Raw genomic sequence first — 13,898 nt, forward strand, 5'->3', positions numbered from 1 at the left:
CGTCTTATGGGGATGGTGGAACTTGTTGTCCAGTGCATCTGGAAGCTTCAGAGTTGAGGAAGACTGCCCTAAAGCAGGAGAGCAAACAGTCGGTTCAATTACGTTTGCCCACTCATATGTATCTTTTCATTTATTTTTCAAACATTGCCACTTGTTTGCCAGAACTGGAGAGGGTGAATAAGGAAGGGGGGCTTTCCATCTTGTGTGTATTGCTTGTTTTCTGTTAAGGCCCAGTCAGTCTTTGAGATCCATTTTCTACCTCTTCCATGTTGACTCTCAGTCTTCCCTTCATCAGTGTACTGCAGTATACATTATATTTATCATGACAAACGGTATGTTTGGAATGAGCAGAGAGATGCTTCCAGGAAACTCCGGGCATCTTTATTTTTTTAGAAATGGAAAACTGGGGTGTTCTCCTGGCAAAACCTTGTTTAATGGGCTCAATGAGTTTCTAGTTGGCTAGAACAGTTTGTCGGACTTCCTGATGTCAGTTTTTGAACTGAACCTTCTGTAATTCCTATGTCCCCGAGAAATGATGTTTGTAGACCATTGGCCCAATCCAGATGTTTCAGTGGAGGCCAGTGGCTCAGAGGTCAGTGGACAGTGAATCGGATGGTGTCCAAACTTTATGGGAGCTATCCATGGTGCTGGACCCTTTCTTCACAATAGGCTCAAAGCCTTGCATAGCTCCTTGAAAGTTCAAATTAAAACCCAGAGCAGATCAGCTGTCCCAGTGATATCAAAGCCACTAGCCTTTATGGCACTAGGTCTTGCTTCTTCCAGTAAAAAGGCCACCCCTTCATCCTTCATGTGGCCCCTCTTGAAGATCTAAAGCCTTCCTCTGGAGAGGAGACTCTCTGAAACAATTTTAGCACCATGAGTTGCTGCGGTGGGGGAGAGAAGGAAGCAGAACTTCTTGTGCTGCTAGATAATGAAGTACCCTGGTTAACTCTTAGGCTATGCCACATGGTAGAGTCCCACATCATATTTCTGTAGAAGCACTTTATTACTCAGATGGCTGCTGGTGTGATAGGCTTCAGGGGGCCAGTCCCAAACTGATGGCACAAACATTGGAGCACTATGTACAATTGCTCATGCAGGGAGGGGGACCCCTTCAGTGTGACTCATTCACTTGCACAGGAAGGTGGTGCCATTGATACTAGCTTAAAGTGCCCCCTCTGGTACTTCAGTCTTTCACCCCGCTACAGCTGATAGCCGTATCCTTATCAATTGACAGGCCCCTAGGCTTCAGCCTAGTTAGCCTTATGAATAATATGGCCCACATTTAATTCCTACATTTCACCCACCTTTGTGGTAGTTGAGTTTTCATGTGATTCCAACAGAAGCACATGGACAGTTTTGTTAATTTCAGCTTTCCAGAGAGGCAAGTGCTAAAGCTGAAAGTTTAAAAAAGGAAGTTTAATTTGTAAGTCTGATTGCTGAGGCACATTTTGTTGTTTAGTCGTTAAGTCGTGTCCAACTCTTCGTGACCCCATGGACCAGAGCACGCCAGGCCCTCCTGTCTTCCACTGCCTCCCAGGGTTTGGTCAAAGTCTATGGAGTTTTCTTGGCCAAGATACTGGAGTGACTTGCCAGTTCCTGCTCCAGGTGGATCACGTTTAGTCAGAACTCTCCACCATGACTGGTGTGTCTTGGGTGTCCCTGCATGGCATAGCCCATAGCTTCTCTGGATTACTCAAGCCCCTTAGCCATGACAAGGCAGCAATCCATGAAGGGGGCTGAGGTATATATCTCCCATCAAATCCCACCATTTATTTAAAAACAGGTTAATTCTAGGGAACAGCTCGATATTAAATTACTTGTTCAATCTGGGACCGCAATTCCCATGATCCCTTGGGTCCTGATTCTTTAGTGAAGCAATGTTTTCCACTAAGTGGCTGAAACATATGGGTCTGCCTCCTAAGTGATGTATAATCTGCCTCAGTGGTTCCCAACATTGGGTAATCCAGGTGTTCTTGGACTGCAGTTCCCAGAAGCCTTGACCACCAGCTGTGATGGCCTGGGATTCTGGGAGCTGTAGTCTGAAATATACCTGGATTACCCAAGGTTGGGAACCACTATCTACATGATAAGTAAATTATTTAGCACATTCTTTTAAATATATATACAGTATATATCGCACAGCTCTCTGGATTTTCAACTATTAACATGTCTGAAATGGTAATGTGGGCAAAGCTTTTGCAGGGGTGGCCATCCTATGACCTTCATGATGTAACTGGACTCTAGCCCCCCTCTGCCCCAATTCTGCATGATTAATGGTCAAGGATGATGGGAATGGTAATCCATGAGCATCCGGAGGGATGCAGGTTGCCCCCCTCTCGCAAGAGCCACGATCCTTCTAGACCTGTTTTCAAAACAGTTTTTAACGAATGACAGACATATTTTTATAGGTGCTGCTACTTACCTTTCTGAAGGCATGGGAAGGTCCCTGGATCTTTTCCTCAGCCTTCCTTTCAAAGACGCAAAATGTGGCAACACTATCTCATTCCTTCAGCTCCTCAAATAATATTTAGAGAGAAAATAAAAGGGTTAGGGTCTCAATGTTCCAGCCCACTTGAAATATGTTTCTTTATCCCCCAGGTCATTTCTCATACGTGATTTATATATGGGGGTGAAAAATTCCCCCAAATATGGCTAGTCCTCTGCCATATATCCTTTTCTTGTCCCGTGGGAGAAGCAACTGAAACCAAACTTTGTGTGTGTGTGTGGAACTCTATTAAAATATACATCACACCCCTATTTTTCCTTCTTCTTTTTTTGGACAAAGCGACTCATAGGTGGGAAACATGCACTTATGGGTGATTTTGGGGGCCTTGGTTTTCAAATTTCAGTTGCATTCTTGGCTTCAAATGGAGCAGGGGCCGGGTAGACACCCCCCTAGGACAGGAGCCGCTGAGAAAGAAGCAACATTCAATGAGCATCTCTCTCTCTCTGTGTGTGTGCGCGCTAAATGCAACCCGTTCAGAAACTCAGCCTGGCCACTGGGAAGAGACTATCACAGCTCTGCCTGTCAAAACCCCAGCCTCTGAACCCGTTCCAAATAGTGGATTTACTTTTCAAAGTGGGGAAGAATCGGGGGGGGTGGTGTGCGCTTGCTTTTTCTTCAAGAAGAAACCTGGGACCTATATACAGCCGAACAGATACCGAGAGAGATTTCCTGAGCACTTCTGTGGGGAAATGTGCTGGAAGGCAAATCCGAAACCCATCCCAACGGGTTAGCACCGTCTGAATCAAGACAACGCAGGTTAGTGTTCACAGCGCTTCTGAACTGCAAGCATACCCTGTACAAGTTTTGTCTTCTGTTTTCATTGGGGAAGACTTCCAGGCATGATAACAGAACAGCATCGAAGTTTCTAGCCATTTGCTTCTCAGCTTAAAAGATCGGCACTTATTCCTCAGGTTCCAGTTTTTCTCAATGAGAGAAAGAGCAGAGGCTAGGGGGAAAAAAGCCTTTCTCGTGGTTATCTGATGAGAGAGCTTGTAGGGTTGCGGATTTTATTTTTATTTTTGTGTGTGTGTGGTTTCCAGAGAAAATGTATCCAGAAAGATGTTGCTTGTTTGTCCCACTCCTTCCATCTTTCTTTAGCAAAGAATAAAGATTTTCTTCATTGGACCTAGAAACTTTTGAAAAGTTTTGCTGAGAAATGTAACCCAGGAGTTCCTGCTGTGAATGATGATGGTCTCGGACCTGGCGTCTCAGTAGTTCCCCCATCCCCATATCATTTGTTGTGCTGCCGGGATAAAAGAAAGAGAAAACTCATTTTTGGCCATTCTTTCCAGTTCCGAAGCAGTGAAGGACTAAGTTAGGGGTATATATTTCGAGGCATGTTGTGTAAGTGAAAAAGGGAGCAGTATTGGTGGGGATGTGTGTGTGTGTTGTGAATCGAGTTGTGCAAAGAAACAGTTTAAATAACAGAGGAAAAAAAAGAAGTTCATTTTGCAATTGTTCATTTCGTCATGTTACCCCTGCTGAATTTTTAAGAAGGAAACCCAACCTGCAAAGAATAATGTGCTGAGATAATAAATGTAGTCCTCCTTTATTGTCAAATTGTGTTCGTGGTATATGCTAATACTGGAGTAGTAAGAAGAACCAAACCAATAACATTGATTTTAAAATTTAAATTTAGCTTTGAGGCTGTGAAAGCTAGGCTGTTTTGTAAAAATGTTTTAAGGGGCAGGCATGGTGTGGCGGGGGGGTCCTGCACCATAATTGCCTGTTCTGGAAGCTTTGTTGATCAACAGCTCTTAACAAGTGATAGGATTATTTGGTTTGATTTCTCCCCTGCACTTCTCACAAGAGCCCAGGAAAGCTCATGATGGGTGCTACATCCTTAGTTCTTGCTGATCCTATCACAACCCAGACGGTAACCATTCGCATTAACTTCAGCCTCCGGGCTGTAGTCAAGGGAAGCCCCACACAAAGCACCTTGCAGCAGTCCAGCCAGGAAGTTATCCAGATCCTGTAGATTATCCTGATCCTGAAAGAAGGGCACAGGAAAAACAGGTTAGAGGCTGTATGTAGTTTACAGGCCAGCCGTTGCCATCCTATATCTACTACTCATTGCTCTCAATCCCCCCCATACCCGCAGTGGTGAAACCCAGCCCTGACACATTTCACAGCCTCATTTGTAGCCCATGAAAGCTGGAAGAATTTTGACCATTTCTGGCATGGATTGAGTTGAATTTGGAGGTCCAGCTGAATTTGCAGCCATTGGTCCAGATTTCCGCTGTCTCTCTCCAACATTTTACTTCCCAGAATGCCCTGAAATGAGGCTGCATTGGAACAGAATGTTGATAAGGGCACCCACTCGGGGCTAAGGCGGAACACCCATAAAATTTGCTCAAGACATTTTGCTATCTGAGGTGGAGCAGCGAATGCCGGATACCCTTACATACCCCGGGGAGGTTGTAGAACAGCCAAAGGCTGGTCAGCTTATTTTGACACAGGAGGTAGAAGGTTCTACAACCCCCTCTCTCCCCCCCCCCAAAAAAGCTGGAAGTATAAATGTAATGAAAACAGATTAAATAATTAACAATTTTCTGTCCTTCTTCCAGGTGAGCTAAACGTAGGAGTAAGGTGTATAAATCAGGGAGTGTCCCTAGAATGGGAAATTATGGGATGTGCAGACCAAGAAATCCAAAAATCCCGTGCCTCTTTCCACCTACCCCAGTCCTTATGGTTGCTTGGTCAGCAGTGTCCTACTGTATTCCTTGGGATTTGAGGGTTAAACTGGAGATAAGAGGAAGCCCTTAGTGATATCACCGATTCAGGGCAGGCAAGGATGACATCTTCTTAGTTCCAGGCTCTGCACTTTGCCTACCTGGTCCAATGGAAGAAGAAGGCTCCTGAGTCGTGATGCCGGTGGTCCACTGCTTACTTTTCTCAAAATGACACAGTAGGCCTTATCAAAAACCCGGGAACAGGAGAAGGGGGACAGCCCCACTGTCCCATCTGGACTCACATATGAACAGCTTAGTCCTCAGGAAGTGCCACCTAGGAATGCATAGAAACAGCCCTTAAAGACAACCTCATCTAGAAAAGTTAGATTATCTGCTTCACCAACCCCATTACCCTGAGATTTGTCTCCCATGCCTGGAAACATGGAGGACCATACCAGTGTCCGAATACTTCAGTTGGTGCTCAGAGGCAGGGCAACCCCAAACACTCCTTCCAGGGCTGAACAAGACTTGCACGAGCTTTGCAATTAGAAGGTGAGAAAACCTTTTTCTTCCTTAACGCTGCCATGTTGGACGCAACAAACCTGCAGATGAAGGCCATGCCTACCTCTCAGTGACCCAGCATCACCCAAAGGCAAGCTATATTTGCAAGGCTGAGAAACACTAGGAACAAACAAACACAGGCAACACACTTAATTACCTGCACTTTGAAGGACAGGTGCACAATAACATGTATTTTGATGTCCAGTGTGGTAGAAAGTTTTGACTGGAAAACCTCTGAGTTACGCCATTGGGATAGGGGTTTTCCTGTGACATAAGCCATCTTTGGCTCTGGCTTTGTCTATTGATTCTAGACTGAAAGTTTACAGCCCTCAAAGGTGTGACCTGCACCTCTAGCTAATTTATTTCTGTCATGGCAGTATGGCTGGGAGAGGAGGCCGGCAGTGAGGAGGTGGGGGAGAGGGCATCGAGTTCAAGATGCGGAGAGCAGGTTCTAAATCTTAGTAGGCATTCCAACAATGCCTCTCTCTCTCTCTCTCTCTCTCTGAATCTAAGTCGGACTTCTATTAATATAGAAGTTGCAGCTATCCTTGGACAAATGTTGACTCCAAGGGAGTGTGCAGTCAAAACAGGAAAAGCAATAAATCCTAGCTTGTTGATTGCTCTTAACGCTAAACAAGAGAATATGACCTGTCGCCCAGACTTTTTGGGAGAAAGCATTCTACTGAGTCCATGCCCAGTGGTGGCCCAGACTGGTAGCCCATGCTTAAATAATATAAAATGGTAACAAAACTTTCATAGCAATAATCGTACCAGAGAGACCTTGTCAACCATCTCTGTAGCATATACTGATCATTATACAGTAGTTATGGTACGGCTAATATATAGTTTATGAGAGACCTCAGTCTTTCACGATGAACACTTTGTGTAAACAGCTCACAGGTTTCCAGTTGTGTCAGTCCATGTTTATTGTTAAAATAGCCCAAACTTTTGATGGCAATATCCTGCACCATCTTTGTCAGTGAAAGCGAGGTGTCAACTCAAACAAAACTAACCTTAAATACCCTTATATAATGCTGGCCAATGCAGGAGACCGGATCTTTAATGTTAATCTGCCTGGGTTTCGTATCAATATCCTCCCAGCCGGTTTGGATCGTATCTGGAGGTATTTAAGGTTAGCTTTGGTTGAGTTGATACCTTGCCTTCCCTGATGAAGATGGTGCAGGATATTGCCAATGAAAGCTTGGACTGTTTTCACAACAAACATCAATTGATACAACTGGAAACCCTTGAACTGTGTCTACACATATAGATTATACTTTATACAGGAACCTCAAGCCCTATAACACACCACCATTGCATGGTTTTTTCTGCTTTTATCTAAGTTTTGTTCACAGTACGTTTTCTTGGGCTGTACGTTTTCATAGTGGTCCAAGACGACTCTTCAGATGCCTGTGAAGATAACAAGCGAGCTTCAACTCTGAAGAATCAAGAATCCTCCTGGATCATTCTTGGCTCACCCTTCCTCCCAGTCATTAAGAGAATACTCAAAACTACGTAGGTTGTTCAAAGAGGCATTTAAGGCCTTCCTTTTCCTCTTTTAACGTTTGTCATACTTATGCTCTTGTCCCACCATCGTCTGGATTTTATTTAGTCTTCGGCTTAGATTCATTGATTCTTTTTCTTGTTTAATTTGAATATTGGTTTTTGGTTTTCTTGATTTGTTCAACCTTAACTACTCACTCCTTTTTCCTTTTCCTCCTAAATGTTGAATCTGATGGAAATAGTCTTCTTGGAAAATGAAGGACAAACTCTATCATCAGGTTTGATATTCTCTGCCTTGATTGACAACAGCTCTTCCAATTTCTAGACAATGGTTTTGCAAGCTCTGTTTACAACTGACGCTAGGACCCTCTGCCTAGCTAGCATGTGGTCCACCAAGGAGGTGTGGACACAGTGATCTTGGCAGGTAATGTTCTGCAGGCAGTCCTTTTAAACTGGGGGTTCAGTGAGAAACCAGCTGGATGGACTATGCAGTTGACCAATCAGACAGTGTATCAAAGACACACAATTATAATCACGCGCATACTTTCAGTTCCCATGGCTCTCTCCTATAGAACCCTGAAAGACACCTTTGGGTGAGATTCTTGGAAATTTCAACCAATGAAATGAAGTACCCTGAGCTATCATGCCAGAGTTCTCTAGCAGAGAATTTTGTGGCCAAAATATCATTTTGCAGGAACATAGTGTGGCAGTGCGATCATGTAAGTGTCTCTCCTGCTTTGGTTGACTCTCTGTTGCGTGACTGGTTGTGTGACTGATCTCACAAACCAGTGTAAGAACGGGCTTGCTACCGGGAGCCTGCCAATGCTCAAGGAAGGAAGAAGTGCATGACTGTTCCTCCATTCCGTGTTGAGCAGTAAAATGCTGGCGTGATTCTAGATACAACCAAAAGGTGTTTCCCGCAAATGATGATATATCATCTGACACATGATGGGTTATGTTAATAAGCAGGCGAGTGCAGGTGATGTTCTGGGTAGCCTACTTTTTTTCTAAGATGGTGCCTTTTGGGTGGCAGCTCCCATTATCCACAAGACTACTAGCTATGTTGTCTGGGGCTGATAGGAGTTGTAGTCCAAGACATCTAGTGGGTACAATAAGGTTTTAATGGAAAACTTTTTAGGAAAACCCCCCACCTCTTGGGCTTTTTGAGCTGATAAACATATGTAAGGCATCCCAACCCAGAGACCACTTGTTGTTGTTGTTGTTTAGCCGTGTCTGACTCTTCGTGACCCCATGGACCAGAGCATGCCAGGCCCTCCTGTCTTCCACTGCCTCCAGGAGTTGGGTCAAATTCGTGTTGGTTGCTTCGATGACACTGTCCAACCATCTCGCCCTCTGTCATCCCCTTCTCCTCTTTCCTTCACACTTTCCCAACATCAGCATCTTTTCCAGGGAGTCTTGTCTTCTCATGAGATGGCCAAAGTAGGGTTGATTTCCTTCAAAGAGACAACTTGTACAGAGTAGTCAAACAGAGGAACTCTGGTGATTAACTTGTGGAAATGCAGATGGCAATTGCTTAATATTTTATCAACCTTGAAATTTTGATTTCAGCAGATGTATTTGTCTAGAAAGCATCATGATAGACGTTCCTTGCTGCCTTGCACAGCTTTCCAGCTTGGCCCAGGAGATGCTGCGTGACAGCACTTCTTTTCTAGGAGAAAATATTCCTCACATGCTTCACAGATGTATAATTTCAAGTCTGGATGGAGGGTGTGTGTAAAGAAACTAAAGGCATGGAAAACATTGCCCTGTTCTTCAACTGGAAAATGGGGAAGCCACCATTCAAGTTTCTGCTTTTTTCTTGCCACTGCTTTAATTTTTTTTTTAAGTATCTAACAGCTGGAACATAAAATTCAAGTTCTCAAGTTTGAAGGTTACCATTCATCACACATGACTCATGATCTATTCAGTTCCTAAATGCTAGGAACTTACAGGGCTCGCCCTACTATTAGGCGGAGTGAGGTCACTACCATGAGCTACGGGGTCTTGGGTATCACGCATGTGCAGCAAATTGTTATTTAATTTATAATCGTTATTATTTTTAACACTGAGGGAGGTGGAAATCTGTGAGTGAGATTTTCTGCCTACATTGCCAAGATAAATCAACAGAACTCACACTCACACCTCATAATGTAGGGTGGAGCTGAGCACCATCCCTGGTGATGTTCTCCATACAACATAATGTTAGGATGCTTTTAGCGACAGGTCAGCATGTCCCATTTGGGCTATGATTTGTGAGAATTGTACGTCATTTCCTCATTTTTCCTTCTTATTGGTTTCTTTGTGGTGGCCTCTGCCAGGGATTCCAGATCGTTGGTTCTCTACATGTTTTTGGACTTCAAGGAACCCCCACAAGCACACACAACACTCTGGAATTCTGGGATATGATATCTAAAAGATCTGTTTCCTTGTTGGCCTAAGCAATAAATAAGGCATAGAAGGGAAAAAGAGACAAGGGGGTGGGGCCAGAGATTTAAGCAGAAAGTCAGTTTGGTTGAATTACCAAATTTTCTAGCTGGGACTCAGGATCTGGCTTCTAAGTAGGGACAGCTCTATTTAGAACGAAATCTACAAATGTTCCAGTTCATTTCTTGGAGAACATCAATGTGAGCCTGTAACAGCCTTGTACTGTAATCTGCTCGGGATTACACAGGGAAGATTTAGGTTTCTCCAACCGACTGGAGCTTTTATTTTCAAATAACGTTTATTTATTTATTTTATTTTATAAACCCCAGCCATATTTCTCAGTTCACCCTCCTGGTTTCTTTAAACCACTCAATCAAAGGCGACTAATTTTCCTGGCAGAAAAAACATGATGAAGTTAAATACGCGGTAAATGAAAGAGGAGTGTAGTTCAAACACTGGGCTTGCCAATTACGCAGATATTTTAAAACAAGCCGTAAAAATTAACTTTGCTTTCATTCAGAGTTTGAAGCAAGCTGGTGTCCTGGACTGGCCGGTCAGACACTGCCGACGTTCATGTCTGATGGCAGAAAAGTGCATGTAAAGAGCCAGTGTGATGGCCTGGGAAACTCTCCGTTCAATGCAGACGAGTCATTTAATGTGTTATATAAAATACCGGTAGCCACCCTGAGGGTCCTCAGCAGGACTGGGACCACAGTGGGCCATGAGTAGGAGTTTTAACCTTTTCCTTCTCTGCCTCAGTCCTTCCCCCCCTTCCCCCCTTTTAAAAAAATATATCTTTTCCCTTGTTTGGGGCCAAGGGGGACCTTCCTTGCCAGTGGAAAGGAAGGGAGATTTTAGTCAGTCTTTGCAATGCTAATTGATGTCCAGTGGAGATGGCCATGAGGTTTTTGCCGGTTTGTATGCACGGCACCACAGGTTCGTGTATTCATTTCCCTGGCTGGATCCCCCACTCGCCAGCCAGGGTGTGCTCCTTTCCTTTTCGGCTGTTTGACCAGTCTCCAGCAGGATCAGGGGCTTCCCTGCCCCACTTCCTTGGCTGATGGCCCACTCAGACAAGGAGACGGGGACAGGCAAACCCCATGCTCCTGCCGGGGACTGGTTGGACAGCCAAGGAGGAGAAGGAGAGGAGCATGCACTGCCTGGGGAGTGGAGCATTGGCTGGGGAGATGGGGGAAGGGAACATTTGGTGCCACAGGTACGAACTTGGACGAACCTCCGAACTGAGGTTCGTGCCCACCTCTCATGACCAGCTTCTAGTCATGGGCTATTTGCAAGATATTGTTTGTCCATCTGATCTCCATCTTCAGGGAGAATCTCCAAACTTCTTGAGGATTGTTTGTTGGGTCTGATGTTGAACTCTGTATCATAATGCCACCTCATTTATTGAGAGTGGAATGTGACACAACTAGTGATGATTTAGTCTTGATAAAATGCACTGAGGGTGCAACTCCTTGTTGTGCTGGTGAGCCTTCCATAACTGCCAGGGACCTCGTGGTGCAGTGGTAAAACTGCAGTACTGCAGGTAAAGACTCTGCTTACAACCTGAGTTTGATCCCAATGGGACTGAGGTCAGCTCAACCCTCCATCCTTCCAAGGTTGGTAAACTGAACACCCAGGTTGCTGGAGGATGGCATTATGTTCTTTGGTCAAACAAACATCACATGGTTCATAAAATTCCAGAAATCTGCAAAGCTTATTTGATCAACATGGAAGAAAAGGAGAAGTGGTAACCTCCCTTTGCCTCATTGACTCAATGCTGTGATCCAAGTGAATCTAATGGCAATGATGTTTGGTGCACCCACCTATTGAGCAACCATTTGCTAACTTAGATGATGGTGCCAGTTGGAAAGTTGAACATAAATACATTCTTGGGGGAGGGACAGAGATATGACCTAGTATTGTCTTTCTCTTCAGCCACTTTTAGTTCCAAACATAAGCGTCTGATGAGGAATATCTGGGAAATGCATAGTGATTATTTAAAACCTGATTTGTGTCTTTCAGCTTTTGAAAGCTTCAGCTCGCATCTTAAGGGAACGAGTTAAAACATTTGAAGTTTTTCTTTATATACAATTTGCCCTATAGCAGCCAGACTGTACAGATCAAACAAGCAGTAAGCAGATTTATTCACCAAAAAAAATGTGTTCAAATTATCCCGATAGACGAGGCATGCATATTTAATTCATGGCCTTGTATGTGACTCTAAAATGTTCCTGAGAAATGAAGGTGTCAAATCTTAAAAATGAAGCGTTCTGCTTGAAAGATTCTGACCTTTTTCTCCCTTTGGTGGCATACAGCGTATACAAGAACACTCAAGGGAGTTCTGCTAGAAAGCCACAAAAATCATTTAAGAGGATAGATGAACTGACAGACACAAAAAGATTAAAAGTGCTACAAATCTGGGGTTTGATTAAATGACAACTTACGTGAAATCAGTGAAAGATTTGCCAGAATAAGGAATTTAAGACTTGCATCCTCAGCCCAGTTTTGCATTCAAACGGTGTCAACGAGACGTCAATCTTCATGCAATATTTGCATGGGATGTTCCCTTTTTATTAGAATATTTGTCTCAAGGAATCACTGAGCCCAAACGTGCCCGTTTTCTCACATCTTGAAGAAGTTACTTTTTTGGGATTTCAGAAAGTTTTTGGAATCCCCGAAGGGAACTTTTCCAAGGTGGGGGTTATCTTGGGTTGATTTTCACACATATATGTTGTCATCTAAGAGGGCAGCCTCAGGTGTCATGGAACGGATGGCCTGTCCTTTCACACATTATAGCTGGAGAGGTATATTTTGAACTGCTGGAACAATGACCTCTTGTAGGACAATGTCTACTTTTCTAGTGTGGTTTCACCCAAGGGACAAACACCACCTGGCTCATTCAAGCACCAGAAGGACAGAGTTTCCTTCATCTATATGATCAACTCCCCAGGACTGGGGAAGAGGTTCCATGGAGCCACCCCTTTGCCTTTAGTCTGTTTGGCTAGGGGAGGAGCTGGGGGACCCCTGGACCCATTGTCACTGTTTGGTGTGAGTTCTGCACCACCTCAGCCTTTCAGTCCACCATGTGTGATGGGAGTTGCTGCACCCACCTTGAGCTAACTGCAGTGCTGGAGGCATAAGGCACCAGTGGGAACAGTGGAAGAAACCCCAGGAGGAGCAGCTCGGCAGTCCCTGGTCCCTCTCACCTAACTCTGCCCACCAGAGTCTGGGACTTGTAGGGACACCAGTAGAGTCAACAGGGGCCACACTGGACATTCAGCACCCAAGAGGTTAGTGCCAGAAACACAACCTCCCGGGGAAGCCAGGCTAGGGAGAATGGACAGTGGATGCCAATAACTGTTGAATAGTGATACAGAAATGAAATCTGTTGTGGTCCAGATGTCCATGCCAGAACCCGTGGAGTTGTTTTCTGGGGATCCACTGGCCACTAGGTTCTCAGGAGATGAGGCCAGCGGCACTCAAACATATGTACAGGCTGTATATTGCCTTCAGAAATGAGGGCAAAACGTCTCTCAGAACTCGTTCCTGAAGAACACAGATAGGAGAGTGTACGGTTTTATTCCAGTGCAATTTGCGGACTTGGTGCAGACATCTGTTTGAACACAGTGGAAAGCGAACACTAAACTAGATAGATCCTTGGTCCTGGTTCTCCCCAACCTTCTTAGAACGTTGTGGGAAGAGCTGCACAAAGCCAGGAATTCAACAAACCTGGGCTTCTTTCGGTAAACAAAATACAAACTCCTGAGTCAGTAGATGAAAACAGAAACCACTCTTTCCTTCAAACCCGGCAATTACGGGATGAGAGGAGCAGCATGTGTGAGTCGCTCTTGGCCCAGAGCATCCCAGTTTGGGAACAGACATATACCTTTCCTTTCTGACATCGTCAGTCTGGCACCTTTTCCTTGCCCTAATTAATGATGATTAATTAAATATGCTGGTTCTGAATGTAAAATGGAAACCTTCTAGAAGGTCTATTCAAGGGAGGATTTGAAAGGAGGGGATTTCTGTCTCTCAGGGTGTATGTGGCATGTGAGGAGCAGACAGAGTGTAAGACAGAATGTGTGTCTGAGGGTATCTAGGATGGATTTGTCATGGGAACAAAAAGACCAGAGGTTGTGGGTGGGGGGGCTCCTCAGACCCGATATTGTCCACCGAAACAGCAAATGTAATGGGAAGGAAGGAGAGGAAGAAAATGGAGGGTGTGAGTG

At 44.6% G+C, this 13,898-nt stretch overlaps 1 long non-coding RNA gene across 1 annotated transcript in view; it reads left to right on the forward strand.

Annotated features, from left to right (window-relative positions):
* The first annotated feature begins 2,981 nt into the window (after window positions 1-2,981).
* Window positions 2,982-13,898, forward strand: part of LOC140701904 (uncharacterized) — an 85,314-nt gene continuing 74,397 nt past the window's right edge. The window contains exon 1 of the long non-coding RNA XR_013538227.1: window positions 2,982-3,265. This is a non-coding gene — a long non-coding RNA (uncharacterized LOC140701904). The remainder of the gene's footprint in view (window positions 3,266-13,898) is intronic.

Source organism: Pogona vitticeps, chromosome 8 (assembly GCF_051106095.1).
Source record: "Pogona vitticeps strain Pit_001003342236 chromosome 8, PviZW2.1, whole genome shotgun sequence".
Lineage (NCBI taxonomy): Eukaryota > Metazoa > Chordata > Lepidosauria > Squamata > Agamidae > Pogona > Pogona vitticeps.